Raw genomic sequence first — 13137 nt, forward strand, 5'->3', positions numbered from 1 at the left:
CCAGTTTCTCTGCTGTCCAGCCAGCAGGTGGAGCTGTCCACCCAAACGTTACCGGCCCTGATGCTGGGGACCCTCTGTGGGTCACAGTGAAGCGGATGGTATCCACTGAAGTCCTTTTATTCCCGCTGTGTAAACTGAGACTTGGATATGGACATTGAGATCGTTAGCACCAGTTGTGAGCTAAGGTGGAACTCAATCACCCATCAAGAGGATTTTAAAAGTGTTGGCTATAAAACAAAATAGATAAAAGCAGTAATGTACAGAAAGATGAAGTTAGGTATATGAAATGCAACACTAAGTATGTTAAATAATAGTATAAACTTCATGGAATACAGGCAGACTCATATTAACAGGTCTACAGAGGTCCATATGTACAGACAGTGGTAAGATCTTTAAACTCATCTGGTACTGTTACCAGGGCAACACGTCCTTAAACTCCACCCTGCAGCCCACTGCTAGCAGCTGGATCATGACCCCGTACATGAACTCATTATCAGGTACATGGGGCTGGCTTACTTATATTAATAATGATATGAGTACAAAACCATGTAGGTTATTGTATAATTATCACCTCTTTCATAACGAGTTACCTACTTACTGTATATATGATAACATGCACTCTAAGAAACCAAACAATCCAAATGTAGTTTACTGTGACCAAAAAGACATAAGTTCAGCTTCTGACTGTTAAAAGAGCGATGGAGCCAGAAGATATGGCATTACATTTGATTATCCTCATCATTCACACACTAATATCACTCATAGTCTAACCACATTCACTGGAAATATGCAATTATGTAACAGTGATCAAAGAGTTGAAATACTGGAAACACAGTGTAGAAGAAAAAGAAAACCAGTAACAATGCAGGAACACAGAAAAGTAGACTCCATGAATCTGTTGCCCCAGTGCATGCTGGGAGGGTTCCCAACAGACCAATGTAAGAGCAATTACATGATCAGCACTCAGTGATTAATAGAAATGCTGATCATGGTTTCAACTCTCTACTAATTTTGCATTTTATTTCAAAATAAGAGTGCACTGTTAAATATAACTTCATCCAGGATCACCATTTAAACTGTGTTCGAAAATCCGAATGAGCTGGATGACAGGATTCTTTAAATATTAATTAGTTAAGCCACATATTAAGACCGGTGCAGACAACTCTTGGGAGACAAACAACAGCTTTATGAACTACAAATAATGACGCCATGGTCAATTTACCCATCATTTTGAATCACCCTTCAAAATAAAATGGAGAGATGAAGAATAAAGAGCATTAAGCCTGTAGGGAGTCAGGGTCTCACTATATTCTGAAACATAATCATGTCGACTGAAGAAGCTTTTTTCTTGCTGCAAAGGGAACACATTTCTTAAAATGGAAATAAAAACTTTTGGGGTTTAAGTTTCTTTACAAGATTATTTACTCGAGGATGGACGGTTAATTTCCCCGAGACATTTTTATAAGAGACGTGCTAATTCAGTTACATGAAGAGTAATGTATTACACAATATATGTATTATAACATAAGGCGTTATCTACCTTTTATACAGAATGGTCACGATTTCTGGAGACATTTATGAATGTAATTTGTTGTGATTTCAGGGTTGATTCTAATTGGTGAAATGATTATTACAATTTGAGAAAAGTATAATTATATATAATGTACCTGTTCTTTACTTTCACACACACACAGACATACACACACACACACACACACACACACACACACACAACACACACACACAAAACACACACACATACACAGTATCTAACAGTGTATTGCTGTGAGCTGCCAAGAGATCAGTATCACTTTCGCACAGCTTACGCAGATGTCCAGAAATTCCTCAAATGGCAGCAAATGAGGGTGATAGCGCAGGTTCGCTGATCTGAAATCATCTGAAACAGGGACAGTTGGGGGCTATTGCCCCCCCTCCTCCACCCTCATCCACCCTCATCCACCCCTGGGAGGCGTTCACACATTCCCTGCGTTTCTGGAGTGCTGTCTGTCAGCGCCTTCTTCCACTAAAGAGATGCTGACAGCCATTAATTATCACACTGGCTGAACGAAGGACATTCCTCTCTGCTGAAATATTAGTGCAGTGTGTGCATACACACACACACGCACACACACACACACACACACACACACACACACACACACACACACACACACACACACATCCTCAGCCCTCTATGTTCACACACACACACACACAGAGACACCACCTGGCCTTCATTGGTCTTCATCATGTTTGTCAAATGAGTGTAAATGTTTTGTCCTCTGGGGTCGTCCAATCACCATCCAGCCTGGCCGAGTATCTCCTCTGGGTGGGACCAAGGGGGTAAGCTTTGCTTCAGAACTCAAACCTCCGGCGCCATTTTGATGCTACAAATTGATCACCTCCCATTAGCATCCCATTGACTCCCATTCATTCTGATGTCACTTTGACAGAGAATAACTTTACATCTGAAGTGTTTAAAGACTCTATTTGTCCGTTGTTTATTTCTAAAGAAACACGACAATGTATAAAAGGCTCCATTACCTTGTAGCTCACGTTATGGCTCCGTAGCAGACGCTTTTATAACAATAGGCTAACGATTGGGTCATAACCACGAGACTTACTGTCACACAGTAGAGGAATTACCGTATAGTACAGGAGAAGCTCACAGGCAGTTTGGACTTCCATTAGCTGTTTAGGTTTAATTACTAATGTTAACTAGCATGTTAGTGATCATTAATTACTAATGTTAACTAGAATGTTAGTGATCAATAATTACTAATGTTAACTAGCATGTTAGTGATCAGTAATTACTAATGTTAACTAGCATGTTAGTGATCAGTAATTACTAATGTTAACTAGCATGTTAGTGATCAGTAATTACTAATGTTAACTAGCATGTTAGTGATCAGTAATTACTAATGTTAACTATCATGTTAGTGATCAGTAATTAGCCTGTGTCTATGTTATCTCCTTACATATACCTACACTCTCCGTCTCTGTGAGATTGGGAATGATTGAGATTTCTCTCTCACAGCTACCAGAAGACTTCACACTTTCAGACACGTTGCTCACGTCACATCTACGTCTTCAAGCTCAGTTGGAGGCTGCTCAGTAACACTCAGCCAGCACCGGGAAAGAGACTTCTGATATCCTCCACTGGTCTCAGACAGAGACACGGGGTCTGCTGGTCCATTATATATACTGTCTATGGGTGGGACGAGCAGGCTGATGTCGGGATGTAATGGCAACCCACCGGGACACTTGAGAAATCTGAAAAACACACACAATGCAGGTGGAGAGCTGCTGCCTGTGTGTGTGTGTGTGTGTGTGTGTCTGTGTGTGTGTGTGTGTGTGCTGCACCCGCTTTTTTGAGACGATTTTACGATGATCTGCACAGATACTGACTTGTGATGAAAAGCATGCTGAGGATTGAAGCAGTTTATCAGATCTCAGCAGTAAATCAGTTTTCATACATCTCAGCTATATACGGTGCTCGGGCATGGCTGCTATGTGTGCATGAAAATAAATCTCCAGTTCTGGCACTAGACGCTGACTGCTTAGTTGTGCCTGCACTGAACCTTTGACAGCCTCTGCTGTTCCAGTGTCCAAAGCTCCTGCCAACACATGGAACACAATGTGGTTTTCATGTGGATGTTGGCTGTGGTGTAGAGGTGCAGGTTTGGCCCGGTCTACCTGGTCTAAATGCTCTCCAGCAGGTAGGAGGCGGTGTACAAGTCAGAGAAAATGGGGCCGTTTTTATCTTTAAATCACAATCATCAGACACCAGCACCAGTGTCTGGTTTCCATAGAGCGATTTATCTTGCTGCTGCTCAGGGCAGACACCGCTCAGTTACAAATCTCCCTGATGAGTCTAAGTCCTTATTTCCACCGGCTGTGGCCCGGCTCTGCTGCGTGTCGGCCGCATGCTCCGCCGTCCTTCAACACCCACCAGGAACGGCTGCGGCCATGACTGACAGCTGAAGTCACGAGGACCCACGAGATCTCGCAAATTCACATATTTATTGCGCGATATAACAGTATGTAGTTTCTATAAACAGAACCACAAAACCAACAACAGTTGACTTCAGGCCTGTCTCCGCCCATTATGACGTTATCGAGGTGTAGTGCAGGGAAATATGATTAAAATGAACAGGATGTTTTATGTTGTTTCTGTGCTCCACTTTCTGTCCCCCACTATCTGCCGTGTGCTGAGTTGCTGCGGAGCCTGTCTCCTCCGGAGGGCTGGGGACCGCCGGAGCTGGGACGCAGCTGTTCTGCAGTCAGTGGAAATACACACATTATACACACAATACACACAATACACACACTGACTTAATGGAAACCTAATGACTCCGCCGCCGTTAGCTGGTGGAAATGAGGAGTTAGGGCTCCTGCACACTGGCTGCGTGGCGTGAGCGTGGCGTTTGTGTTGCGTGTCGGCTGCGTGGCTGTAAATATATTCTGATCTGATTACGGCAAAGACAACATCGGCAGTATTGACGGCAAAATAGGCTCCAGAATATTTCCTTCTGGATTGACAGGTGACATATTTGACATAATTGATAATTATTTATTTATTTTTTAAATTACATTTATATCTGTATTCATGTCAAAACCTAGAGACTCAAACATCAACATCATTTATTAAACGTATTTGTGTCAAAATTACATATAAACATCTTTTTGTATTCTATTTTTCTGAGACGTGCGTGTCACGCAGGCAGTGTGTAAGCTCTAACCTGTTACCATGGGAGCCCAAATATAAACGTTCACGCCACGCAGCCGCCACGCAGCTGCCACGCAGCCGCCACGCAGCCGCCACGCAGCCGCCACGCAGCCGGCAAGTTCACGCCACGCAGCCGCCACGCAGCTGCCATGCAGCCGCCACGCAGCCGCCAGGCTCACGCCACGCAGCCGCCACGTTCACGCCATGCAGCCGCCACGTTCACGCTACGCAGCCGCCAGGCTCACGCCACGCAGCCGATCCAATGTTGCTTACAGTTTGATAAAAGTTCTTCCACGATGGAAAAAAAGATGATGAGGACATGCCAATCTGATGGGGTGGCCAAGTACAATCCAAGCAATGCCACATGAAAACTCCCCAGTATACTATATTTCATTTTAACTCATTTATTTTCCAACATTTAACTAGTTCTATTTGCACCCAATTCTTCATTTACATGTACAACGACAACATGTTTTGCTGCAGTTACAAAGATGCTTATCTTAAAAGAAGCAGAACCAAACGTTGTTCTCATCATGATGTTCATGGAGTACATGTCTGACAGCCAGGCGGCCATCAAGTCACGCTACCACTGGTCACTGCAAGGGTTATTTTGTCATGGCAGGTTGCTGTTGGCTAATAGATACATGTAACACACACGCTCGCACCCACATACACACACATATTCAGGTGTGTGTGTGTGTGTGTGTGTGTGTGTTTTAGTGTCCAGGTGTTAAGGAAAAAGTTCTTTGCAGTTCAGCTGAAATCTCCCCGATGACAGACACATGGCTATAACCATCAATAGAGAGTGTGTGTGTCAGTGTGTGTGTGTGGAGAGGAAAGCTCACAGTGATCCTCTATACCAGCATCCAGAGATGAAGCTGTGGCAGCTAAAGCCCTCATCAACAGCCTGAAGACCATGTGTGTGTGTGTGTGTTCCCTCCTGACTGATCCATCCTTATCTGATCCGTCCATGCTGGGATAACTGGTGTCTGAGTGGCCTCGAGGTGAGTGCTTGGAATTCACTACAATTTACTTTACAGAACAAATGAAACTAAGTCACGTGACATATACAACTGGAAGTTGAGTAACTTAACAGACCACGATCTTTTTCTAAACTTAACTGAGTAGTTTTGGGGCCTAAACCCAGCCAAACGGTGACTGTTTCACAACTTTAATGATGTGTTTAAAACCAGGACTGTTGCGTTCTTTGGTTTAGAAATGAGGACGGAAATCGCTCCTGTGGGTCAAATTTCCTGCCACCTCTGGGGGCGCTAACTTATGAAACGCTCCCGTGGGTCGTTTTAGAGGATAGTTATGACTAACCTATATCGTCATATGGTTTAGAGGACTTGTTGAGTGAATCCAATGCAAAGAGTGCATAGTGTGCACGGTATGCAGACTTTTAGCCTTAGTCCTGTTGTTTACAAGTTGTTTACAAGTTAAAGATGCTTGTGAGTCAGAGTGGGGGCTGATTAGGCTTCCTCCCCAGCCTGTGAAGCATCTCTTAATCAGATGCAGCAATAGATATTTCATCAGATGCCATATGATTCGCTTGTAAACTGTGCTACTTATTTCAACACATTTGATAGGTGACTTCTACATGAAAATTGAGAATTAACGTTTAGGCTTGCTACACGTTAGCATTACATTTTTATCGGCGGTGGAAAGAAACTATACCGTACTTCAATACAACTGTAAGGTAGGCTACTTTTAATTGAGTATTTCCATTTTCTCCTACTTTATAGGATACTTCTACTCCACCGCAATTCAGAGTCAAGTATTGTACCTTTTACTTTGTATTTATTTTACAGCTTTAGGTACTTTGCAGATTAAGATTAATAATACAAAATATTGTATAAAGATACATTGGATAATTGTATACAGATATTTGGATAAAGAGGAGACTTTGTTGATCCCGTGGCGAAATTCAAAAGCTACCTGCCAAGTCAAAAGTAATGCAAAAGTAGTATAAAGCATTACAATTCAGAGACAGTCATATTATAATAGAACTAATTACTCCCAAATGACAGTAGCTAGTAATCTAAAATGTATTACATTTTGGAAGTAACTTGCCCAACACTGTTGATTGACTTATAGGCCTTAGACTTATAGACTAAACACAGTTTGCGCTGCACTTGCTCTGGGTTCAGCGCACATCTACAGCGTGCTGCGCCCAGAGTTCAACCAGCTCGATGGTGTTTTAAGCCCCCACCGTCGACTTCAAGGCAGTGCTGCAACCATTGACTTCAAGGCACCTAACCCTAACCTTAACCTTAACCTTAACCGTAGCCCTTGCCTAACCCTAGTGCCTTCCATGCAGCGCATCCTGGAAGACGACGTTGGGGGCTTCAAACACCAAACATTGTTCAACGAGGTTGAACTCTGAAAGCTGTCGTGGCGCGGTGGAAGCCATTGGGTTTAAGAGTGCAGTTAACAGCAGTGCTGTTGCCACGTCTGCCTGAAAGGCCCTTTAATGTGCACCCTTGAGAGTAGAAAGCACATAAAACTTGCAAGCGGTGTAAAGATAAAGTACAGTCAGTGAATAGCAAGTCCACTGCACCAGTACTACGTAGCCATGTCAGATGTGGAGCCTGGTGTCTCAACGCCCACAAGCCCAATCCTCCCAACCGCTCCGCTCGTGTTGCACAACGTGGCCGTTTCAGGGCAAAGAGCGGCGGAGACACCGGAGGAAAGCCGAGAGAGAAGAAGAGGGGAGGAGGGCTGGAGGAGAAAAAACTGCAACTGTCATCACAAACAAGAACCATCTGTCTCATTTGTGTAACTTGTTTTCTTTTAATATGAGAAGTATGCTGAAGAGATCTGGGAGTTTGAGAGAGGCCTGGGAGGGCCGGGCCCTGGGCTAAACCCAGCCTTCTCCTGGGTTCTCTGAGCGAGTGGCATTAATATCCAGCCAACCTGCACTGTTAACCCTTCACACTCACAACACACACTGACAGAGAAAGAGAGACAGCAGAAAACCTTTAACCAAAGCTATGCAGGTGCAATGTAAACTATTAGCTGCCTGTCTGGGAGAATGATTGGCTGGAAGATTGATGTTTCACATCATCATTGTCTCATTACCTCTTATACCTTCAGGAAGTATTTATTTGAGTACCCGTGCTTGTGTGGGTTGTGAATAGCACATGCTAATTAGACAAAACATAAGTCAAATCTTGATGTTGTTTAATTATGTTGTCTTCATTATAAAGTGTGTGTGATGTATGTATGGATGGATGGAAGAGGGCAGACCACTTTGCACCCTTCTTTAGGCCAACACGGTGTTGCATTATTCCTAGGCTTTCCAAATGTAGGTATATGGTCATGCTAACATTGTTGCTATAGAGAGCTGCAGTGAGACCACTTTGTGCCGGATGTAAGAAAACCTCATTCAAAAGCTCACTGACATTTGTAACACTGTAAATAGCTAAAACTCAACAGATTGTCTGTGATGTCTAGATGTGATTGAAAAAAAAGAAATCTAATATTTTTGTTTATTCAACATTTGACGTTGTCTTTGATGAAATCCATTTCCCATTTAGACCATCGCAGGTTAGTCCATATCCACGACGTTTCACTTCCGGGATTGCTCCGTTGGCGACGGAAATCCCGCCGGGTTTCACTCTTTTTCAGCCGGATGTCCGTTACCTTCCGCTTCCTTTGTGTTTTGCCTTTTGAAACTCTGCAGCGCTGTGCAGGAAGGTCTGGCAAAGCGAGGCTAATAGCAGGTTAACCGTCTCGGCTCCACAGAAGAGGTGAACCCATGAGAGAGTGGAGGGGTCGCGGGTAGCTCAGACAAAGAGGACTGACCGATGTAGACGTTGTTAGCCAGCAGCGAGAGAAGAGCGTTGGCGAGTTTTATGGATGTGGGCAAAATGACCCGCAATTCTTTTTAATTGGAGCTGTAGTTTTTTGTTTGCTTACAAAGTCATTGTTTAACTTTAAATTCATTAAAATCACAAAGGTTTTAACTTTGACAGTTTTTGTATGGCTTATTATTATTGAATATGTTTCTGTTGTGTTTTTTGTCATATTTTATTTTGTTTAAATTATCTTCTTGTAATTTTTTGTGAAATGTTTTGTGCTTTTTGCATTATTATTGTCAAGGAGCCCCTTCTCTCTTTTCTAATTTACATATTCACAAAGCCACTAATTTCTGCCTACCACCTGGTGAGAAGAACAACTTGGAGCGTAATGCTCTGAAGACAGTGGAGATGGTTAGGGTTAGGGGGTTAGGAAGGACACAGCCCCCTCCCGCCCCCCTCACCCTGTGTGACTCCCAGTCAACACTGTGTCCAAGGACCTCAAAAAGACTCAATTCAATTCAACAACTTCATTAATCCCACAAGGGGCAATTAGTTGAGAGCAGCTACAGACAACACACGCATATGTAACAGCACACAAGCCTATATACTGTATAGGGCTACACCCTAGAGAGTAGATCAAAAAATAATGAAAAAGAATTAGAGTGGCGATTAGTTTTAAAAGCATGTAAAATATAAGGATGTCTTGATGGCAACAGAGAAAATTCCCTCTGAAGAACATGATCGGAAGAAGACAAAATGCTTGTTGCTTCATGCAACATTTGTTGATTACAAAGAGAATTTAAATCTCTTTGTTTCACACCAGTAATTTTGACTATATTGTTCAGGCTGTTTCTGTCTTTCACTTTCGATCCTCAGCAGAGGCTCTACTTCCTGCGGCAGCTGAAGAAGTTCAACCTGCCAAAGACAATGGTGGTGCACTTCTACATGGCTATTATCAAGTCCATCCTCTCCTCCTGTATCACCAGCTGGTACGCTGCTGCCACCGGCAAGGACAAGGGCAGAGTGCTGCATATCATTCGCTCTGTGAAGGAAGTGATTGGCTACAATCTGCCATCCCCCCAGGTCCTGTTTGCTCCAGGACACTGAGGTGGCCAGGAAGGATTATGGCCAATCCTTCCCACACCAGAAAACCTTTTGAACCACTCCTGCCTGGCAGAGGGACCAAAACCTCCCGCCACAAGAACAGTTTCTTTCTGACTGCAGGTGGACTCATCAACAAGGCCAACTAGCCCTAACTCAATTACTAGGCTAAACTCACTGTTAAACACACAATGGGTACTTACATAAGAAAGACATAATGATGAAGCAGTTGCTGTCAGTAGACTACATACAACTGTTTCCAATGTATGTCTATCAAAGATGTGTGTATCGAGATGTAGTATAATTTTTTTTGGCCTGGAAATTGTCCATATGGATGCTAGATATTAGCACAAAATATCAACTATGAGTAGTTTCATTCCACAAATATTTGTACCAGCCTTCATAAACCCATATTTGTTGCACTTTAGTGCACACACGTATGCTAAGTGCTAAAACCCTACTGTCAGCCTCTTGTCTCCGCCACAACCGCAGCAAACCACAAAAGGCATAAGAGTTCTCTGACTGACTGCCTAACTGTACGTCTGGCAGACTGAGCACACACACACACACACACACACACACACACACACACACACACACACACACACACACACACACACACACACAAGCCCACAGACATTCCCAATCAGTGTGGCTACCACCACCCACCTCATCTAGGCCATCACGGGGGCTTAATGAAGGACAGATCCCACCGTCGCAGACCGAGAGTGGTTAGGTTACACTTTCCGTAGAGGGGGAGCGGACTGGAACCAGCTAAAGTCAAAGATATTGCAAGAGAAAGAGCGAGAAAGCTGGAGTAGTGGGGGCAGTATGATATTGATAGAGACAGAAGGAGGGAAAAAGCTTGAGCCATGTGGTCTGCATTTCGCTGTAATCCCTGTTCTAGCACGGTGTTCCTGCCTCTGTTCCCTTTTCAGTTCGAACTCAATCAGGCCATTGCTGAAACCTGAGCGGCCGCTCTTGTTCTTCCTAAAACCAGAGTACCAGGTTCCCAGCGCGGGACGCACATCCATTTATCTCTGGTTGATATACTGTATGCAGTATGCTGTATGCAGTGGCGCAAAAAGTGGGTATGCGCTATATGTGGCGCATAGGGGTGCAGCACCATGGGGGCGCCAAAACGATGGTAAGGAAAGGGGGGGGGGGGCTGAATGAGCAGGTACAAATAGTGAGTTGTCATCTATGGAAAAAGATGGATAAAGCAAAATGCTGTCGGGGCTAAAAATTTAAAAAGAAAGAGTCAAGGGATGCGACAGCAGTTAAATAAGTGGATGGTGCTGATAGCTATATTTAGATTTTGATTAAACCCTATGGTACCAATCCCATGCAATTTTATTAAGATAAAATAACAACTGGTAAATATAAGGCAGCATGCACAATAAATGACAAGAATTTGGAAAACATAACTTATGCAATAACTCTGGTTATCATGGAATCATTAATAGATTTAGTTTTACCATTAGCTGTTCATGTTAGCTGTGTTGTCAGACATACAGGCTATACTGTAGTTACATCTGTTGGGTGACATGGAAGCTGTAATTACAGGGTCACATCTCTCTCTCTCTCTCTCTCTCTCTCTCTCTCTCTTTAAAGGTCTGTGCTAAGTGGCTCTCCATATTTGTACTTTTTAAAATCCAAAATGTGAATGTAATTTCAACAGCAGCACAACCTTACTGCATACTAGTTGTCTTATCTGATGCCATCACTAGGCTGATAAGAATTGAATTGAGGCTCCTATATTTAACAGTGAGTTCATTTCATTCAGGTGTGAGGATGGTGGATCAGGAAAGACAGGGGAAGGCAACAGGTAGGTCTAACATTAGGTGAAGGTGTAGGGGGAGCCACTTGATGCCAACAGATTCATTTCTTAATATTATTAATACAGAAAAACTAATGAAAAATCTATTACATAATGTTTGTTTGACAATATGTCTTAGTGGATAAGAACCCAGGCAAGGAGTGAATGAGACAAACATGAGGTCGGTGATGGCATCAAGTAGGAGTTTTTTTATTAGTTAGACAGCACAAATATATATATATATATATATATATATATATATATATATATATATATATATATATATATATATAGTTGTCAGGGCTGCAGTGAAGGACCTTGGGGTGTAATGTACCTCACACAAACAGGACACACGCACACACACACACACACACACACACACACACACACACACACACACAAAATGCTGCATGGTGCAAACGGTGGCCACATAATAACGCAGCTGAAAGACACGGGAAATGGACAATTTTATTGAAATATGTGTATGTCTGTCAGCAGGGCTGTGTGTGTGTGTGTGTGTGTGTGTGTGTGTGTGTGTGTGTGTGTGTGTGTCAGGGCTTGGTGGTGGAAAAGGATCTGCTCTCTCTCACTTTCCATCTTTCTATCTTCTCATGTTCACACACACACGCACACACATATTATTTTTGAAAGAAACGACAACAGTCATTTTTGACAAAGCATATATTCTGTATTAACATACATTCATAGGCAGTATAGTCTTCTTCAGTGTATAAGTCTTTACAGATCTACAGTATGTCTCTATAATGATAGCACGTTATTATAGGAAAGCTTGGCTTTGTGGTGGTACAAGACAACAATAGAGTCCTGACAGTGGCATGGGAAACTGTGTGTGTGTGTGTGTGTGTGTGTGTGTGTGTGTGTGTGTGTGTACAGTATGAAAGGAACAAGGAACATTGAAAATGTGGTCAGAGGTTCGCTGCTGTGGGGCGAGGGCTCTATGTGCGCTTGGAGAGAAAGTGCTTCAGTCATCATGCATGGTGAACATGCTCGGCAACCCTCTGGCAGACCCCTTTGTGTATGTGTGTGTTTACATTGTGTGTTTTCTGGTGCATGCATGTCTCTGTGTGTTTACTCATGTTTGCATTAAGCCAACTAACGTTTGGCAGATGGCAACGTGCAGGAGAAGGCCATGGTCAACATCAATCCAGGATTTTTACAATATGATGTTCTGTAATGGCAACACATCATTGACAATGTGATCTGAAAACTGTTTGGATATACTGTAAGGTTTCTGGTTTCTGGTTGCAGGTATCAGCTGTGCGTGAATACAGGTGCTGATTTGAAGCAATGTTTGCCGAGTATGTGTGTGTTTTGTGTGTCTCATGCCTATCACCTGCCAATGCTACGGGTCTACAGAAAAGACAGGAAGGAGCTGACAGTGGCTTTCACCTGTCCATCATCATCCTCCCTCTGACAGAAAGACAGTGAGTGTGTGTAAGTGGAGCAGCATCAGGGCATGGCAGGGGGCCAAATAAATGACTGGACTTCAGCGCAGCACAGCCATGTACACTCAGGAAGCAAATCACAGAAAGTCCGTCTGTGACACGTTGTGTCCTTGTCTGACAGACTCAGCGTTTCCCTTTTTGACATCCAGCACTCCAAGTGAGTCCCCGAAGCAGCAGCAGCAGCAGCAAAGATAGAGGGCAAACAACCCTCCTCTTGAC

This window comes from Perca flavescens, chromosome 4, assembly GCF_004354835.1.
Source record: "Perca flavescens isolate YP-PL-M2 chromosome 4, PFLA_1.0, whole genome shotgun sequence".
NCBI lineage: Eukaryota > Metazoa > Chordata > Actinopteri > Perciformes > Percidae > Perca > Perca flavescens.